The 20,716-nt window shown below is 43.0% G+C and overlaps 1 long non-coding RNA gene across 1 annotated transcript; it reads left to right on the forward strand.

Moving 5' to 3' along the window:
* Nucleotides 1–3,691: 3,691 nt before the first annotated feature.
* Nucleotides 3,692–18,665, forward strand: LOC119625060 (uncharacterized). The gene is made up of 3 exons (XR_005241185.2): nt 3,692–3,819; nt 17,278–17,377; nt 17,862–18,665. It is a non-coding gene; the product is annotated as an uncharacterized lncRNA (long non-coding RNA).
* Nucleotides 18,666–20,716: the final 2,051 nt, after the last annotated feature.

The raw sequence follows: 20,716 nt of genomic DNA on the forward strand, positions 1-20,716 counted from the left end.
ACAGAAAACCAAACACTGCATGTTCTTATTCGTAGGTGGGAATTAAACAATGAGATCACTTGGACACAGGAAGGGGAACATCACACACTGGGGCCTATAGTGGGGAGGGGACAGCAGGGAGGGATAGCATTAGGAGATATACCTAATGTAAATGATGAGTTAATGGGTGCAGCACACCAACGTGGCACATGTATACATATGTAACAAACCTGCATGTTGTGCATATGTACCCTAGAACTTAAAGTATAATAATAAAAAAAATTAAAAATAAACAAATAAATAAATAGTAGATCTATGGCAATAAAATTAACAGTTCAAATTATTTTTTTTAAACATAGAAGCAGTTTTCCCATTGTCTTTTAATTGCTAGTTGGAGAAATTTTTTTAATAGCTTCATTCTTGTCCTTTTCTTAAGTCTGATACACACCATGTACTAGGCAGGATGGCTCAATTTTCCCAAATAGTAAACTGCTTGAACTTTCCTTCCTTATTTGATGGGGGAAAGGTGGTGTGAAAAAAAGAAAGATCACATGCTGTTGAATGAAAATTAAAGAAAATATGGCCATCTACCATGTATCAACCCTTTACATGTATAGTATCATATCTCATTAACTACTAAAAGAACAAACACATACACACACACACACACACAATAGATACTGAGGTACAGAAAGCTTAAGTTGCCTCACTGAGACTGAGTGTGGCTGAGCCAAGATTAGGACCTGTGTTGTTGCCACTTACAAACTTACTGTACATGTAGGTACCTAATGCAAAGAGACGCCCAGATCCCACTTTACAGATGGGAAAACTGAGACTTGGAGAAGTTAAGTAAAATCTCCAAAGCCATACAAATAGTACGTGAGGTGGCAGACCTTCAGACCCAGGTGTGTCTGAATTCAAAGTCTGTGCCATTTCCGCCACACCATCCTGTTTTTGTCTTTTTTTTCTTTCCATTTTTGAGACCAGATTTCATTTCTCTTTAGGATCTAGTCTGAATCTCTATAAACATGGAATCTGATACCATTGTCATCTAGGATTATGATTTTAATCCATTGCAACATTAGAATTAGAATGCTTAAGCTTAACCCCAAGCATACTTCCTTATATTCATTCATTCATTCAATACGTTTATATTGAATATTCATCTGTTTGTGCCAGACCCAGGTCCCAAGAAAAGAGCAACGAAAAAGACAGGCAGGCAGGGTCCTCTCTTCTTGTGGACCATTGAGTATAACAGGGAGAGAAAAATGTGAAGTAATAGTTACACAACTGATCCGTGTATTACAACCATAGAAAGTGGTATTATAATGATAGCTACACTTCCATTGTTTACTATGTGCCAGTACCTATCCCAGGCAATCTACATATATTAACTCATTTCATTCTCATAGGCATATGAAGGAAGTAGAGAAATCAAGGAAGACTTCTTGAATGAAGTGTCAGCTCAGTCTGGAAAGGGAAATTATGTTAAAGAGAGGGAGTTGGGAAGGAACATGAGTAGTCTAGGACTGTGCTGGCCAGGTAATCCTTAGCTACATGAGGCTATGGCGCATTTGAAATGTGACTAGTCTGTATTGAGGTGTGCTATAAATGTAAAATACACACTAGGTTTCAAGACAGTATAGAAGAAAATATGTATGATAGTGTGTTAATTTTTTATGTTGATTACATGTTGAGATTATATTTTGGGTATACTGGGTTAAATCAAATATGCCATTAATATTAAATTTACCTGCTTCTTTTTACTTTTTTTAACGTGGCCTCTAGAAAATTTAAAATTAAATATGTGCCTCACATCATATTTTGATTGGACAGTGCTGCTCTAGCAATCTGGGAAGGCTCAGCGAGCAGATATGTCAGGGGAACAAAAACCTAGAGGATTATAGAGAATGATGACAGAAAAGAAAAAAAAATGTTGAAAGCAAATGTAAATTACCAACTTTCTAATCTGCAGGTCAGAAAGGGTCATTGCAACCTTTGCAAGCCCCAAATCTGAGAGGCTGGGGGCCCACTGACTTCTGAAAATAGTATCATTCTCAAAACCAGCTCCAGTTGTGAGCCAGGGGACGGTTAACGGCTGTTTTTGAGGCAGATTTTGTAGATGAATGAGGCAAGAATCATTAGGGCAAAACAGTAAATAAAATTGCAGGAATATCTCAGGGTAAAAGTCAAGTCTTTAACAATGGCTGGGCCAGCCCTCTAACATCTTCCTGCCTGCCCCTTTACCTCTCTGGCCTCGTGTATTCAGCTTCTTCCCCATCCCTGCCCCTACTCCGGTTACAACAGCCCCTTTGCTGAGCCTCAAACACACCAGGCATGCTCCTGACTCAGGACCTTCGTGCTGGCTGTTCCACCTGTTGGAAACACTCTTCCCCTAGCTATCGCATGGCTTACTATCTTAACTCACCTCATCAATAAGGCCCACCCTGACCATCTTATTTAGAATTGCAACTCCAATTGCACTCCTTTACCCTACTCTTGTTTTTCTTTTTATAACTTTTATTACCTTCTAACATATTCAATAATTTACTCTTTTATTACGTTTACTGTTAATCTCCCTATTAGAAAGTATGTTCTCCAAAGACAGGGATCTCGGTTTTATTTCCTTCATTATCCCCCACACCAAGACAGTGCCTGGCATAGAGCACCTGCTCAATTAACTTTGTTTTTTGAATGAATGAAAGTGACAATGGTGATGCTCAGGGCAGGTTTGGTCAATAGACAGGCATCCTCTGTGCACCCTCTCCTCTCCTGAAGAAAATGACTCTTTTTTCCTCTCCTGCAGTTGGATTTAACTAACCTTGCTTCCCGTTCAGTTTTTACTACTCAGGGTTCTGCCCTGTTCTGGATCCCACACATAGGCTCCCAAGAGAGTAAAAGAAGCAGTGAATGCAGAAGAAAACGCCCTGGATTGGAAGTTAGGATTCCCAGGTGCCCTCCCGGCTTAGCAGCAACCCACCTGTTTCCCCAGCTGTCAAGGGTTCCAGGCTCAGTGGGAGGCTGAACAAGGTGCTGACCGAGTTCAGAAGGAAAATGAGGGGAAAATCGTTACCTAAAGGGCAGTGGCTCTCCAGGGATGGTCCTTGGACCAAAGGAATCAGCATCACCACCCTAAACCCACAGAATCAGAAACCGTGGAGGGAGCCAGAAACGTGTTTGCATAAAGCCTCTGGGTGATGCTGATGGACTCAAGTTTGAGAACTGCTGCTCTGGGGGAAAGAAGGGACTTTGTTGGAGCCTTGCAGGCAGGGACGGACTTAATAGGTCAGGCGAGAGGACAGGTCCCCGCGAGGGCGGACTAGCACTGGGTTGGGTCCGTACATCAAAGTCTGCACAGTGTGGTCCCAGCCCAAGTCTGACCTGGGAAGTTGGAAAGGTCAGGGTTCCTACGTGCTTCCACCCCCACCCCAGGAAAGTCCCGGCGTCGAGGCCCTGACCCTCCGCGGGCACGCCCGCCTCTCCTGCAGCCGCAGCCCCGCCCAGGAAAAACCGCTGCGACCCGGGGCAGGTCGGTTCCCCGCCCCGCCTCCGCCCCCCCGTGCCTCCCCCCCCCCCCCCCCCGCTGCTCGCAGCAGGCGGTCCCTGGCCTGGCGCCCTCACGCCGCGCTGGTGGGGAGCGCGGCCCCTCCGCCCCGTGGCAAGGTCCCTCCGCAGCTGCCCTGCGCCTCCGCTGGCCGCGTGGCACCCTCTCTGCTGCCTCGACTGACTGTCTATTCCGTGTCTTGATTGTGGCCTCTGCCTCTCCCCCTTCCGATTTCGTTCGATTTCTTTCTACAGTTAGCGCCCACTGTGTGCCCTGGACGGGACTAGACTCAGCAGGTAACGGGAAACAAAAGCACCTGCCGCGCTGAAGTTTCGCCGCATCTCCCTCCATCCTCTGCTCCGTCCCCACTCCCAGCATTTGTCCCCTCCCTCCTCTTCTTCTTCTTCTTTTTTTTTTAAATTTGATCTAAAGGAACCTTTCTTCTGGAAGACCTCATAGTAAAATTTAAAAGCCTACTTTTATCTGACTTCTAGAAAGTTGCAATTAAAATGTACATCTTACCTTGATTCATGCCAACAATTTAAACTGTTATCAGCTATTAACACCTCGACCAGAATGAGTTTATTAATCTAAAGCAGACAGCTTTATCCTATGGAGGTCACCTACTTGAGAGAAACTATTATTTATATACTTTCACTTTTGTGCCACTCACTCATTCAAGGAAAAATATTCATTCAACTATTTATTGAGCACCTAGTATGTGCCAGCATTATTCTTGACGAGCACTGCTCCATAGAAATAGTATTAACTACATACGACATTTTAAATTTTCTAACAGCCACATTAAAGAAAGTAAAAAGACATAAGTAAAAGTAATTTTAATAATTTAACCCAATATGCCCTAAATATTATTTCAATATGTGATCAATATAAAAATTATCAATAAAATATTTTACATTTACTTTTTTTTATGCTGTGCCTTTGAAATGTTGTGTGTATGTTACACTTCCAGCTCATCTCAGTTCCTGCTAGGAACATCTCAAATGCTTAATAGCCACATTGGCTAGTGGCCACTGTGCTAATCAGTGCAGTTCTAGACACTTGGAGAACAGCTATGGAAAGACAAAGGAAGAAAGTCAATAAACTCATGAACAAATAAAATAATCATAAGTAGTGTTCAATGCTAGGAAGAAATTAAAACAAAGTAATGACATAGAATGATGGACATGACCTCATTTAACCCTTTCGATACCCCCCTCAAGTTGAGTATTAGTATATAAGAATGTTATATAACAATTTTATAGCTACAAAAACTGAGGCTGAGACACGAAGCAACTTGTCCAAGCACTTACAACTGGTAAATTCTATGTCCAGGATTCAGATCCCAGCTTGACTGCCTTCTGTGCTGGTTTCCATTACTCTACAAGGCCAGGTCATAAAGAAGACAGAGAGGAGGGAGGAGGAGTTGAATGGCTTTTGGGGTTTAAACTTTTGAGCACTGAACTAGGAATTTGGTGCTGCTGTGTGTTATTGATTAGGTCTCATGACCTCTCTGGGCCCTCCTCACAGGTAACATGGAAGGCCTGGCCTTTTTCAGGGGGCCATTCCCCAAGGGAATACAGAGTTGTGAATAAAATAGTTAAACTTTGTATCCTCAAATGTACCTGCTTTTACACAAGTTTTGTGAAAAGCTCAAAGTATTTTTTTCCTTAGTTCAGGTGGACTAGACTAGGGTCTAAAGACAATAGGGACAACATTGCATAGTGCTAGAAGCAGGGGGCTTTGAGTGGTGGTTGGCTGGTCATCCTAGCTATGGAACCTTAATTGTTTTGAGTTTCAGTTTTCTTTATTTTAAAACAGGTATCTACCTCATGGCATATTTGTAGAAGGGAAATGGAATGTTGCATGTAAGCATTTAACATAGCAACTAGCACATAGTAATCACACAATAAATATTGGCCATTATATGAATAGCCCCCATGGGTATTATACATTTGGCATTGAAAAGACTTGAATTTGAGTTTTAAATCTATCACCTACAGGCTGTGTGACTTAAACAAATCAATTAATATATCTAGTTCATCTGAAAAATGGGAACAAGAACATTATTTGTACAATCTGCCACAGTGTCTTCATAATTGTCAACTAACATTCTGTACATAAATGTGCTTTGCAAGCTGTGAAGTGCTGTGCCCATGTTGATAAATCTTGGTAGTTATCATTCTGTCAAGGCTTCATATCCAGTCCTTTGCAGATCTGAGCTGCCTCATCATTGACTTTGTAGCAGAAAACTGAGAACTCAATCTTATTTTTCTTTGTACCTGCAGTGCTCATCAAAATGTTTTGTGTGCAGTGTGCCCAGATGATTAAAGTTAGGAGTCGGAGGATCTAGTTTGGCCTCTGCTACATACTGAAGGTGTAATCTTAGACCAGTCATTTAACTTCTCCAAGCTGTTTTCTTAGTCCCAAAATAGGAATAGTCTTAATACTTGACCTTCCTACTTGTTGGGGTTATTCAGGATGATAAAAGAGATAAAAATCCTGTTGAACACCATACATTTCTATAAAGGCTGAGGGGAACATTCCTAAGCATTATTCCCAGTAGGCAGCATGTCTTTCCTCCTGGCGGCTCTTAGCCTTGCAAAGCAGCCTCATAGAACTACTAATGGTTTCCTGTCTACGTCCCTGCTGTTTCATGCTTCGGTGCTTGTGCACTTTGCACAGGCTGGTTCCTCTGCTTGGAATGCCCTTCTGCTCATTTCCTCATCTTTAAACCTCACTCCTTATTTACGGGATGCCTAAGAAACTCATTTTCCAAAATCCAGCTTCAAAGAATCTTCTCTCTAAAACCCATTTAGACTCATCCAACCAAAGTCAATTACCACCTCCGCTCTGTGTCCCACAGTAACCAGTAAAGACTGCCATCATATCTCTCATCACCCTGCAGTATAACTATTGTTTAATCATTCATTTAATGGCAGCAGCATAGCACAGCAAAGAAGCACATAGGTCCTGGAAACTGGGTTCAAATCCTGGCTCTGATACTTAACTAGATGTGTTGGGGAAGTGACTTACTATCTCTGTGCCTCAGTGTCCTCACCTGTTAAGCAATGATGATAATGACACCTCCTTCATACAATTGTTGCTAAGAAGAGACACATTAAACCCTTAGTGTCTGGTGCATAGCAGATGCTCCATAAATCTCAACTTTTATTAATGTTCTGTCTTTCTTATTTGACACCAAGGACTTATCCTCAGTGCCTAAAACAATCCCTGACACACAGGAAGAACTCAACAAATGATTGTTGTACTTGTGACTCAGAGAATCCCACATGCCATGAATTCCTGTGTCTCTATTCAGTCCTCTCCCCTACCCCCTGGATCCTGTCCGCTCTCCACTTTTCCTTAGAAACAGGTCTTGCAGCTTCTGCTTTCCATTCAGCATCAGCACTGCTTTCTTGGCCAGGAGTTCCCCCATCTCCTGCCCTGTTTCCTATTTGGCTTTCTGACTCAGATTCTTCCTGTTCCACCCAGCTGAGAGCCCTGCTTCAGACCCAACCTGCTAAGACACTGTTTTCTCCACTCATTCTCTGCTTTGATCCCTCCAGATCCCATACTTTCTACTGATTATGTCAGACGTCTTCTGCCAGGGGTTTTAAGATCCCCCATGACCGCTAATTTAACTTCTCACTGCTTGCCTGGGCCTTTCTCTGAGCTTGGCAACCCCTTGACCATCTTATCCACCTACCTTATCCATACACCCATCCATTCCTCCACCCAAATTACCCCCCATCTACTACCATCCCTTCAACTACCTACTCACCCATCTACCTCCCCACCCACCTTTCCATTCATCCATCCATTTGTCCACCCAGTCATTAAATTAACATTCACCGTGTATCTGTCAACTCTCCAGTCACCATATAACACAGACGTGGGCAAGAAGAAAAGTTGGTCTCCAACTCCTTGTAATTTTTAATCTTCGAAGGGAAACCAGATAACTGAAGAACTATACTTTGTGGCAGAAGATAGTTTGTGTCATATGGGTGCTATCACAGCCTTCTAAATTAAGCTTCAGGGAATCTGAACTTCTTAAAATCATAAGCAAAATTGTGTGGGTGAGAGGGTGTGTGTGGTGCCTCTTTATATATATGGGTGTTTCTCAAAGGAGAGGCTCCATGACTCTGTGATATTGTCAAAGGGGTTTTCCAGGAAATACCAGGGGTTGGGTGAGGAAAAACCCGGGGAAGAAATAGCTTTAGTTTAGGGCTTTAAAGGGAGAGAAATGGAAACTAACATTTATTTCCGACCCACTATGTGCCAGGTACCACTTCTAGTGTGGCAACCTTAGATATGTCCTTGTTTGGAATATGGGAATGGGAGAGAAACCAGGTGGAGGAAGCTAGCCTTTATTGAGTACTGGGCTAGGCAGCGTCATTTGATTTAATGCTTATAGCAACGTTTCAAAATAGGTACGGTCGTGTGCCACATACTGTTTTGGTTAATGGCTGACTGCGTATATGATGGCAGCCCCATACAATTATAATATCATATTTTTATAATTATAAGATTACAATACCTTTTCTGTTAATTTATAGATGCATGAATATTATTGTATTATAATTCCCTATAATACTCAGTAATGTAACATGCTGTACAGATTTGTAGCCTAGGTATGTAGTAGGCTACACCATCTAGGTTTGTGTAAGTACACACTATGATGCTCCCACAACGACGAAGTCACCTAAGGACACATTTCTCAGAATGAATCCTTGTTAACCGTCACATGACTGTATATTATCTGTATCTTACAGAGGAAGACACTCAAAGAGGTAAAGCAAGGCCCACACCCCCACAGCCTCGAGGCATAGAGTAAAAAAGATTTGAACTGAGGTCACTTGGGCTCTAGGGCCCATGATCTCTGCGTACCTCCCAGGGCTTCCTGTGGATCAAGTATGTCACTGTGTAAGTGCTTTACACTGTAAAACACCACTCAGTGTAAGAGAAGATGCTGTTGTCTGTGCTTTGAGAACATTAAAGGGGTTTTACAAGCCTAAGGCATTGCTGTCATTAAATTTTCAACAACCTCCAAAGAGAATGACCTTTTCCTGCAGATTCAGCCTATGTAAAAGGTTAGCGAAACTTGGTTCTCACCCAGAGAGTGTTATCACAGCAGTTTCCAGGAACAAGGCTGGGTACAGGGCAGTCACTCAGCAAGCACTTGTGGCGGGGTCTGTTGGCAGAAAGGAGCCCTCAGCCTCAGGCCAGCCTCTGTGGCACCCCCTCTGCTGGGGGTTCTGCCTGGGGAGGGCAGGAGAGTGCTCCATCACAGCCAACAGAGGAAGTGTCACCTCAAAACCACCCCTTTGCCTGGAGCCATGGGCCTGGCCAGCAGAATACACACTTCTATGTCTGTAAAGTTCTGGAACTTCAAGAAAGCTTGTGCCCAATTCAGCTGCCCACCCAGAGTATTCCCCCTGCTGCCTAATATTCACCCACTCCCGTTGTGCATGAAGGAATTCAAAATCCCTGGACTTCTTACAAGGGGGAAATTGAACTAAGTGACCTCTAAGCGTCCTTCTAGTCACAGAAGACTGAGATGAATTAAGAGAGAAAATATTTTTTTCAACTAAAATTATTTTCTATTTGAAAGCAAGGACCATATAATGTGTTGATTTGGCCTCGTCACACCCTTTACCCTCATGCTCCTGTCTATCTCCACGGCCGCCACCCTCCTCCAGATCACCACTATTATTGCACCGAATCACTGCTTCAGCCTCCTAACTGTTCTCCCTGCATGTATCTCATGGTGTCCCAGCTGTCAGCAGAAGCCAGATTGGTATTTCCAAATGGACCTCCTGTCTCGTGCCTGCTTATGATTCTTCCATTGCCATCCTTGATGGATTTCAAGACCTGAAGATTATGCCGACTGCTTGGCTCTTCTTTCACCTCTTCACACATTGTGTCCTTGTACTCTGTGGTCTGGCCACCTCATCCTCACCCACCCACCTTCCCTGGCTCTTTCCATGTGCTGTTGTCCCTGTTCCCTGCATCTCCAAACCCCTCCACGCCATAGCTCTTGTAACTCTTTTTCAGTCTTCAGGGCTCAATCACTAACACAGAGATGCTTCCCTTGAGCCCTCCTGCTTTTCTTTATTTTCTTTTTCTTTTTTTTTTTTTGAGAGGGAGTCTCCCTCTGTTGCCCAGGCTAAAGTGCAGTGGCATGATCTCAGCTCACTACAACGTCTGCCTCCCAGGTTCAAGCAATTCTTCTTCCTCAGCTCCCCGAGTAGCTGGGATTAAGGCATACACCGCCACATCCAGCTAATTTTTGTACTTTTAGTAGAGACGGGGTTTCACCATGTTGGCCAGGCTGGTCTTGAACTCCTGACCTCAAATGATCTGCCCACTTTAACTTCTCAAAGTGCTGGGATTACAGATTACAGGCATGAGCCACCATGCTGGACAAATCCCTAATTCTTGATGAGGTGCCTTCCTCTGTTGCTACTGCACCCACAGTCCTCTTCAGCCTGTGTTGTAAATTTCTGGAAAGTTTTCTGTCTCTGCCACCGGCTGTAAGCTCTGGGCAGGTTGTGTCTCTGTTTGCTGGTTTGCCATATTCTCAGGGTCTTGCCCACAAGACCTAAGATCCTCACCTATAAGAGGTACTCCATGAACACATTTGCACTCCACGGAGCAGGGATCTACTCAGAGGTAAGGTTAGATTTCTTTGCCCCAGAGCTTGAAAGGCCTCACTGCAGAGGGCCCCAAATGTGGAAACCATTAGTGCCTCCTCCCTCTGCTCTTAAGTGAATTTGCTGGGAAGGCAGGGGGCCATGGGAGGCATCTGAATCATATTATAGAGCTTGGAACCAAAGCCAGGCATAACTGAGTGGCCTTCCCTACCCCCAGCCCCTGTTTTTAGCCAGATGACCGGCACCCTGCCCCCTCAGGCACCCTGCCCACCTCTCTGCCAACATGTTCTGGCTGTGACAGCACCACCGCTGCATAGGCAGGGGCAGTCACATTCAGAGTGGGTGAGGCAGAGAGTCACTTCAACCCTGACATTCTATCTATCCCTTGTGACTCAGGTTGCCACTTACCCCTGGGGCTTTAGGACACAAGCAGGGATCACCCTTTCAGTAGATATCAGTGATATGGGGAAAAGGCCAGGCAATGGGCTGGGCTGCTGAGTCACCAAGAGTGAATTTCCCTCCCTTCTGCTCTACCTGAGGTTGCCTGTCTATGTGAAGGGGCGTCTCTTCCCCTCTCTGAGGCCAGTGTGATTCCTGGAATGGATTTAATTCACAGCATGCAGTGGGGATATCCCTTGTCTACCTTTTTCTTCTCTCTCTCTCTTTTTTTTTTTTTTTTTTTCTTTGGCAGAGTCTCGCTCTGTCGCCCAGGCTGGAGTGCAGTGGCATGATCTCAGCTCACTGCAACCTCCACCTCCCAGGTTCAAGTGATTCTCCTGCCTCAGCCTCCTGAGTAGCTGGGACTATAGGTGCACACCACCATGCCTGGCTAGCTTTTGTATTTTTAGTAGAGACAGTGTTTCACCATGTTGGCCAGGCTGATCTTGAACTCCAGACCTCAAGTCATTCACCTGCCTTGGCCTCCCAAAGTGCTGGGATTACAGGTGTGAGCCATCACGCCCGCCCCCTTGTCTATCTTTTTAAAGGAAGATGATCTAACATGGTTGGGAAGAAAGCAGGCTTTGGAGTCAAACACGCTGAGCTGAATCTCAGTTCTGCAGTTTACTAGCTGTGGTACCCAAAGCAAGTTGCTTAACCTCCCTGACCCTCAATCCCTCCTCTATAATGGGAGTTTAATGCTACCTAATTCGTAGGATTATTTTGATAATAAATGCAGTAAAGTATGTGAAAGGCTTAGCAGAGTGCTTGGCAAATGTTGAACAGTTCCTAAATGGTAGGTGTTATTATTTGTACAAGCAGACGTCTTCGTAGATGCTTGATCTCTGCGGAACACCGTGTCTCTCCAGAGACCCCAGGCTCTGGCCTCCAACTCTGCACATCCACAGTCATATGTTTGTGGCTTTGGAAAATTTAGTTGAAATGTGGTGAGACAGGAAGAAAAGAAAAGGAAGTAAAAGGGTAGTGACTTTTTTTCTTAACTGTCTCAGATGCACAAACTGCTTCCTCAACTCAAATAATTCCTGGCTGTGTTTGAGCAGAAGCCAGATGCATGAGAGAACCCGGGGACTGTATAGATACTCCGGAGAGCAGGGTTTTACTATGTCAGGTTTTCTGTCTCAGACAGCCAGAGAGAGCAGAGTCTGTTAACTGAGACTTTGAAATACATGCACTCCTTTACTGTCCACTGAATTGAGACTGAGGTTCTGCGCTTTGGCTCTTGGTTCAATCCCTTTCCCCTCTTCATCCAATGCTTCTATTCCTCCAAATAGAGGAAAAACATCAGTGTACTCTTTGGATCAACATGCAGAAGACCTAATTTGCTCAGTGTCATTTGGCAAGATGTTTAACCTCCCTTGTAACCTAGCTATCTTTAGCTTCCTTGATGCTATTTTGAAATGTCAAACTAGCAAATACTGCTTCCAGAATGGTTCTGATCTGGGATGTGACAGGATGCTTGGGGGTGGGGGAAGCCAAGGAGGAGGTGGGGATGGTGAAGGAGCCTGCTGGTAGTGGGTGAGATAATGTACCAACTTTGCAACCACCAGGATTCTCTCCCTTCTATGGCCTCTGCCACTTCCTCCAGGGGACTGACCCATTTAAGGGAGACATAGGGCATTGACTCTCACCGGGGTCTGACCTAGAGGGATGTCTGCTTATCTGACTCTGGAGCCAGAACTGGACATCACATTAGCCAAAAGAGAAAACTGACTCTTATGTGCCTGATCCACTCTAAAAATATTTATTCATTCACACACACACACTCGCTTATTCATTCATTCATTAGGGATTTAAGAGTACCAGCTATGTGCCAGGCACTGTACTAGGTACTGGGGATACAATAGCTTGCAAAGGTTAATATTCATTGGAATCATCTGGGGAGTTTGTTCAAATGCAGCTCCTCAAGCCCTGTCCCCGAGAGTTGATCCAGGAGGTTTGACGTGGGCCCGGGAGTCTGCATTTTGAGCAAGCCCTCAGGTGTTCTGATGTAGATAGTCCAGGGTGTACGAGAAACCTTAGCCTGCAGTAACGTTGATTTCCTAAGTGAGCATTATCCCGATGCTGAAAGCTTGGGATATAGAAATACCACCACACACCTTGAAGAGCTCATGGCTCAGTCTCCAGAAAGTGACAAAGAATGCCATTTTAGGCTACAAAGTACTTTGAAAGCAGACGTATAAAGTGCTGACAGGGCTGTAGGGAGGAGGCATCTTGCTCTGGGAGAGCTGGGGAGGCTTTTTTTTAAAGAAGGGATATTTGAGTTAGGTCTTGAAACGTGAGAAGTGTTTTTCAGGTAGAAAAAGAGTAAGTGCAGATTGTACTTTCCGAAGATGGACTCACCAAGATATATCTCCCATCCCACATGCTCTTACAGTGGGACTGGCATGCTTCCCACAGAGAAGTGGGGGTCTGTGTTCCCTTCTCCTGAATCTGGGTGGGGGTGTGTGACTCCTTGCACCCAGACAGTGTAGCAGAAATGATGCATGAGACTTCTGAGGCTGGGTCACCAAAAGGCCATAAGGCTTCTGCCGGCTCTTTCTCTCTCAGGATATAGCCCTCTGGAACCCTGAACCAACATGTGAGGAGTCCAGTGACACTGTAACTGTCACATGGAGAAATCAAAGCAATAGACAGAGATGGCGGATAATTCCAGTCCCCAACCTTTGAGCCACCCCGGCTGACACAGGGTCAGCTGTTCCCTCTCAGCCTGCCTGAACCACGGATTTTTGAACAAAATACATGGTTTTATTTTTTTGTTTGTTTTAAACCACTACATTTTGGGGTGCATTATTACACAGCACTGGATACCTAGAACAGGCTAGAAGAACAGTTTAGGAAGAGGAAATGACAGCAGGTGCAAAGGTATTGAGGGGTGAAAGGGACGTAGAAACTATTTTTGAAATTTGGAGAGAATCAATATCCTCACACAGAATTTAGAAGTCTTGCTTCGCCGCAGACTGACACGTGCAATCAAGCTGTCTGTGTGTTTTCCCAAGAGGTGCAGGCTAAGCTCTTTCCCTAGGCCACGTGACCCACCAATTTGGTGCTGCCTCAAATTGGCATAGATGATTTTAACTGTCGTGCCTTTGCTGAGATGTAGTTTTAAGAGTGTGGGCAGCACCTTTTCAATCCCTAGGAAAAGATTTATTAGATGTTGAAACAAGTGATTCAGGCATCATCTGGTCTTCCTGCCTAAGATCTTATGGTGCCAAGCACCATGCCTGGCACACAGAGGGTCATACAATGGTGACTGAGCCTGCCTGTGAATAGTATTATCAGCCCTAGAGCCTATGTCTCTGATTTGTGGGCTCAGAGTCTTGGGAATGGGAGGAGTCTTTACAGGTTACCTTCCCAACCATTCTGCCAATATCAAGGATTCAGTTCTGCTCACACAGCTCTTCTAGCCACCTGTTCTCACCATTATGAAGTTCTTTCTTCAACTGGGTCTATATCTTTTCCTCAAAGTTCCCACCCATTAAGCCTGGTTCTGTCTTTGAGGAATAGGAATTTGCTCCCTTTTCCTTATGATTACTGCGAGGGCTTTGGGAAATAGAGGAAAAACATCAATGTTTTGGGACATAGAGGAAAAACATCAACTTGGCTAGGCCGAGCCACCCACCCCAGAATTCCCTCTTTGGTCTGTTTCTGGTTAGGGTGGGCCATAAGAGATATTCTTCCGTGAGAGTTGCAGGTTGGATGGGAGGTAGAGGCCACTTTATAGCATATGCACACCATCCCCCAGGGATTCAATCACACACTAATCTAGGTGCTGCAGTGAAGGGGATTTGCAGATGTAATGAAAGTTCCTATTCAGTTGATTTTGAGTGTATCAGGTGCAGCTGGGCTTGCAATTGTTCTCTCTTCCCTGTGGGTCTTCCCTTCCTGATTGCCTTCCCCGTGGCTTAGCCAGCTTCCCCAATTGCATAGGATAATTAATAATACTTGAAACAATAATAATGATAAGTTATTTAATTTTATTTAATTATCAATCTATCTATGTATTTATCTATCATACATCCTTTCATTCACTTATCAATCAATCAATCAACCAACCATCCCTCCTGTGGTTCTGCTTTGCTGGTTAAGCCCTAACTGATTCAACCACCTTTCAGAAGACCTCATTGCCCCAGTCTTCCATCACTATGTGCAGCTCGACTTCCACCAATGTGCCTTATACAATGTAGTTTTGAGTCCCATTGCCATGCTGGCCTCTTTCCAAACATGTTGCATTTTTATGCCTGTCCCTCTTACAATTTATCCATTCAGAAAGCATTTATTGCATTACTGCTGAATGCTGGGGATCATCTGGGGTATACCACAAGAAACAAGACTCACCAGTTCCTGTATTCATGGAGCTTGGGTCACTAATTCTGAGACCTTATTTTCTATAGGGTATAGACTGCTCTTACTAGCACTGGAGGAGGAAGGTGGTTTGACCATCAGTACCATAAGTATCACTCAGTGCTAAGGATAATGTCAGCATCATTATTTGATGACAAGCCTGGACAATGGTTCTATTAACTTCCAGGCATTTAAAAACTAATCATTCCATATAACCTTCCTAGCAATCATATGATGTAGACATGATCCTTCCTATCTCTCAAATGACCCAGAAGACTACTGGCTTGTAAGTGCAGAGTCAAGATCCCAAGTGTATAAGACCCCAAATACCATGCTTGTGGTGGAATGACAAAATGTGGCCTTTTCCTCCAAGGGGCTCCTTGAAGATAGCCAGCTGTCATCCATCTGGGACCCGAGGTTTTCTCCAGGTTCTTTTGTTCCTGTGGCTCTAATTCTCTGACAATCTTACTTTAGTCTCTAGTCCACCCTACAGGGAAGACCCTTGTGCTCTTCAAAGACTCAAAAGGCAACTTGCTCAGACTGGAATAAATTATAAATGATACTGAGAACAATCCTTTCTGTAGTTACCAATGTGGGCCTTTGACATATGATGAAATATGAAACATGGGCCACTGCTCTGCTAGGCCTGTGGGATTTTAAGAAGACCCATGTAGCAGAGGACAGGAACTAGCAATTGTGAGCACCCACCATGAGCCAGGGTCTGTGTCAATGATAGTGATCAAATTAATAAGAATTATTAATTGTGTACTTTTGTGCCAGATACTATTTTAAACTTTTTACATATATTAACTTATTTAATCTTTTTAACAACTACGTGAGTTAATTACTCTTATTATCCCCTTATTACTGGTTAGAAAAAAGAGAGGCTTAGACACTTCGTTACATGATATAGTTAGTAAATAGTTGGGATTTACCAACAAAGTTGGAATTTGAGCTCTCGCTGTCTGGTTCCAGAGCCTGTGCTCTTGTCGAAAGCATGGTGACCCATTAAAATCATTTATCTAGTTGAATCCTAAGAGGCCATGTGTGTGAAATGCCATCTCAGCCCTGCTAGATCCTCCCACAGCAAATGCTTTATTCTGGTAACATGTCAGTCCCTCCCTTTACTCAGTAAGCTTCTGGCAGGTGAGGGTAGGGGTGGGCAGGGACTGTGTCTGTCTAGTTCACTGCTGTGTGTCCAGGGTTCAGCACAGCTTCTGACACAACAACATAGCAGACCATCAAGGCACAGAAAAGAATACACATATTTTACAAATGAGGAAACCAAAACAAACCATGTGAGGTCAAAAAGGTAATGAGTGACAGAACTGAAGTTGAAGTCCAGATTTCCACAAGGCTGAATTCCATCAAAAGCTGTCTTTTGATCACATTTTCTTTCCGCCTGTATATTGAGCTCATAGAGCAGGCCCTCTTACAAAGTAGGTGCTTAATAAAATGTGCTATTAAATGAACAAAGTGCCCTGTTCTTTAATTCTTCCAATATCCCATTCCTCCACTCTTTATGTTAGAATTCTATCTTTTCCATGATGCCAACACACAGTCTAAGACATGTTTTCCATGCTCACCCTTAACCCTGACCCTGTTATCTCTAGCTACTCTTTAATAATCTGACATTTAAAAAAATTTTTTTTAATTTTTTTATTTATATATATATTTATTATTATTATACTTTAAGTTCTAGAGTACATGTGCATAACATGCAGGTTTGTTACATATGTATACTTGTGCCATGTTGGTGTGCTGCACGCATCAACTCGTCAGCACCCATCAACTCGTCATAATCTGACATTTTTATATCATGTTCTGCATGTGTCCCCAGCCCCTTTCGGAAATGCCTGCTGTTTGAGTTTGCGCCATCTTTCAAGACAATGAGGCCCACCTACATTTTCCCCCTTCGGAACCTCTCAATATAGTTTCAGTTTGATTTCTTGGAATCCATGTGCTATAGATAGGGGAGATTTTTCCAACCTACCAAGGCATCAAAGAGAGAGAGTTTCTTGGGTTTTTAGGAGTTGGGGAGCTTTTGCCAAGAGAAATATGGTAACTTCTTGAAATAAGTGGAGCCATGTCATACCCAAAGATTACAATGAGAGAACCTCAGGTAAATGATAAAGTCACTGCAGAGAAATTAAAATTCTTGTAGGTCAGAGGTAGTTTGAATTGCTGGAATGAGCACTAACCCAAAGAGGCAATGCCTGATAATAAAATGAGCTGTAAACTCATGTTCTCGGTCCTTCCTTTCCTCCTGCCTTCCTCCCTTTCTTTTCTTCTTTCCAGGAAAAACATCCAGGCAAGTGGACAGCATTTGCATCTGCCCAGCAATAAGAAGGACCATATTCTACTTGGGAAAAGGTAAAGACGCTTCATATGGATGGAGGTGAGTTCAAGGGGGACGAGACATGGAGCTTGCCAGGTAAGTGGAGGCTGGCTTTTAAAGACTGTTCTTAAGGCAGTGGGGAGCCATTGATGAGATGTAAGTTAGAGAGTGCTTATGTTAATTTTCAATTTATTATTAAAATACTTTGAATATTTTAGGAACCTTTTTAGAGCTCTACACATACTTCTTGTGTTTTGGTGGTCTTGAAGCCACAGGGCGGAGCTAGGAGTTAATTTCAGTTCCAACTCATGGTATGACTTAGCAAGTGATTTCTTATTTTAGGTCCTTAGTTTTCTCATCTCTAAATGAAGAAAAAGAAAAGCAAGGGATTGGCAAGCTTAACATGCTCAATAATTTTTCTTTGCTGAACTGTTCCCAGAGGGTCAACCAGCCTTCAATAGGTGTGATTAATAAATTACAAAAGATAAATAGAGTGCCTTGAAAGATTTTATGTTCCTTATTTAAATTTTACCTGTCTTTACAGCCTGCCAGGAAACCTGTCATTCAACCCTTCGCAATAAAACAGCTCCTCATGAATGAAGCAAAATAAATCAGAAGTCGTGGGCTTTTAAACTCACTAAATGAAAGCCCAGCATGCATGCAGCCTCCCTTCAAATTAATCACCAGATTAAATGCAAGATGTGCACACCAAATCAATAGCTTGTGACAGAGACCTCCTGCCTGTGCTTCAGGAAAATTCCACTTCCTTTCAGATGTTGTCACTTGAAATGTCAGGAAGTTTCCATTCATCACCCGCCCTTGAAAATGCCACCATCACCATACTTCATGTTTCCTTGCTTTCTTTCTTCAGAGGAATCCAAGCACCTTGCAGAGGGAGCCCACTCATTGTCACAGACTCTCCTGGAGGCTGAAACAGTGGCAGTCTGCAGAGAGGAGAGGTGTAGAGAGGCCCGATTTAGAAATAAGAAAACCAAATCATAAAGAAGCCTAATGTCTTGTTGCAACATCTGAAAGAGAAAAGATGAATATATTCCCCTAGGTGGGAAACTTAGAGTAGTGGGAAGAACATGGATTCAGGACTTTGAGAAACATGGGTTTACATTTTGATCCCCAATGCCTCTCTGCACTTCACTGTTATCCATAAAATAGAGGAAATAAAAATACTATACATTCAAGTCTTAACACCAACACTTAATTAGTTGTGTAACCTTGGACAAGTTATGTGACCTCTCTAAGCATTGTCATTTGTATATGAGATCATGGAGGTTAAATGTCCAACCAGTTGTCACTGTGCAACACAAAATAATAATGAAACATTTCATCTCTCGATCAAGGCTAAATCCACTTTCTCTGCTCTTCAAAACTTGATCTTGCCATCACCTTCTCCAGTAACCCCTAGGTTGAGTAAGATCCCTTTTTGTAGTGCAATAATAATAATACTTAAGAAAAACAGTGATAACAATATTAAAAACGAACACATTTATCACTTACTACATGACATGCTCTGGGTACTTTATTTGGATAATTCATTTAGTACTCATAATAATAACCTTACCAGTTGTGTCATTATGTTGTATGTTTTACAAATGAAGAAACTGGGACACATAGAGTTTCTATTACCTACTCACTGGTATCTTAGTCAGTTTGGGCTACTATAACAAAATACCATAAATGGGGTGGCTTATAAACAACAAACTTTTTTTTTTTTTTTTTTTCCTCACAGTTCTGAGGTTGGGAAGTGCAAGATTAAGGTGCCTGCAGATTTGGTGTCTGGTAAAGGCTTTCTCATTGATGGGTGTCTCCTCACTGTAAACTCACAAGAATGGAAGGAGTGAGTACTATTTCTGGATTTCTTTTATATGGGACTAATCCTATTCACAACGGCTCTGGCCTCAGGACACAATCACCTCCCAAAGGCCCCACCTCTTAATGCCATCACCTTGGGGGTTAGGATTTCAGCATATGGATTTGGGGAGAACATAAACATTCAGATCAACAGCAACTGGAAAGCAGGGGAGTGGTCCTGCTTCCCAGAGAATCCCGAGCATCACTCTGTCTTGATTGTATGACCATGATATTCCCCCTTATATGGCTTTCAGCTCCACCACACTGGAGGCCTTCCTGAAATAGGGACTTAGTGTAATCCAATTTTGTATTCCCAAAGTTTAGCACAGAGTAGGTACTCCTTGAATTTGAAATGAAACAAAATTGACTTCTTATGCAAAGGCAATAGATTGTATTTAACAGAAAAGGCTCTGAATTGAGAAGGTGACATCCTCCATCAGAATGTTGCAGAGCTAGATGTCATTTCACATGGAAGATACTCTGCCAGATTGGCACAAAGCAAAGACAACAGCAATGCAGACAACAACCAAAAAAAAAAACAACAACAAAAACAAAAACAAAAAACCCTGCAAAGTCCCAAAAGCCCCCCAACTAGAAAACATAAGACCCTTCCCTTCCCTGCCTAAGCGGAAGACTCTTGATACATGTTCAAAGTGTTTGGTCTAGAAGTTGCCACTAGAACCTCAGTGAATGGTACATGTGATTGTCACACATGGATATGCCCAGTAAACGGCAAAGGAAAACTTCTTGGGGCTCTAATTCCAGAGTGCTGGCTCAGCCATTCTTAGCAAATTCTTGTGTTCTTGTTACATACTTTTGTGTTGAAAAATTTCATGGGATATTGTTTTTCATGGGGTATTGTTAGAGTTAGGCCTCGGGACTGAGGGGTACTCCTTCATTATTGCAGTCAAGATTCTGATGCTAATACTAACAGCACAGGAGAAAAATAAAATTGCTATAAACATATAGAACAAAGCTCAACTGAATTGATCATTAAATAAATTCAAACTAAGTAATGAGAGTTTTTCAACATTTACAGAAATTAATACAATCAACAATATCTAGGTTCAGTGGGGCTTTGAGGAAACATGTATGCCTATGTCCTATTAAGTGGGAGTGCAACTTTGGAGTCTCCACCCAAACCTTGTTTCTGGGATTCTGTCACTCAGAAATACCAGCACATGTGCTCACAAATACATTTTCAAGCAGATTCATTCCAGCAACATTTGTAACAGTGAAACACTGGACGCTTCCAAGGTAGGAAAATGGCTTAAAAATTTCATGGTATATTCATGCAATAGTTAGGGAGCAATGAAAACAAATACAATAGGTCTGTATGTATTGACACAAAAAGATGACCAGACTCTAGCAACTAAAAAAGTGAAACTTGGCTGCACAGGAGGCATCTAGCACTCTGCTCTAGCTTGTTGCCTGCTTGGATTGGTCCTTGCTTGTACCACACCAGAGAAATAACTAAGTGGCTCTCAGGAATACAGACGGGAAGGGAAAGGAGAACATAATTTTTTTTTCATT

This window comes from Chlorocebus sabaeus, chromosome 20 (genome assembly GCF_047675955.1).
Source record: "Chlorocebus sabaeus isolate Y175 chromosome 20, mChlSab1.0.hap1, whole genome shotgun sequence".
NCBI lineage: Eukaryota > Metazoa > Chordata > Mammalia > Primates > Cercopithecidae > Chlorocebus > Chlorocebus sabaeus.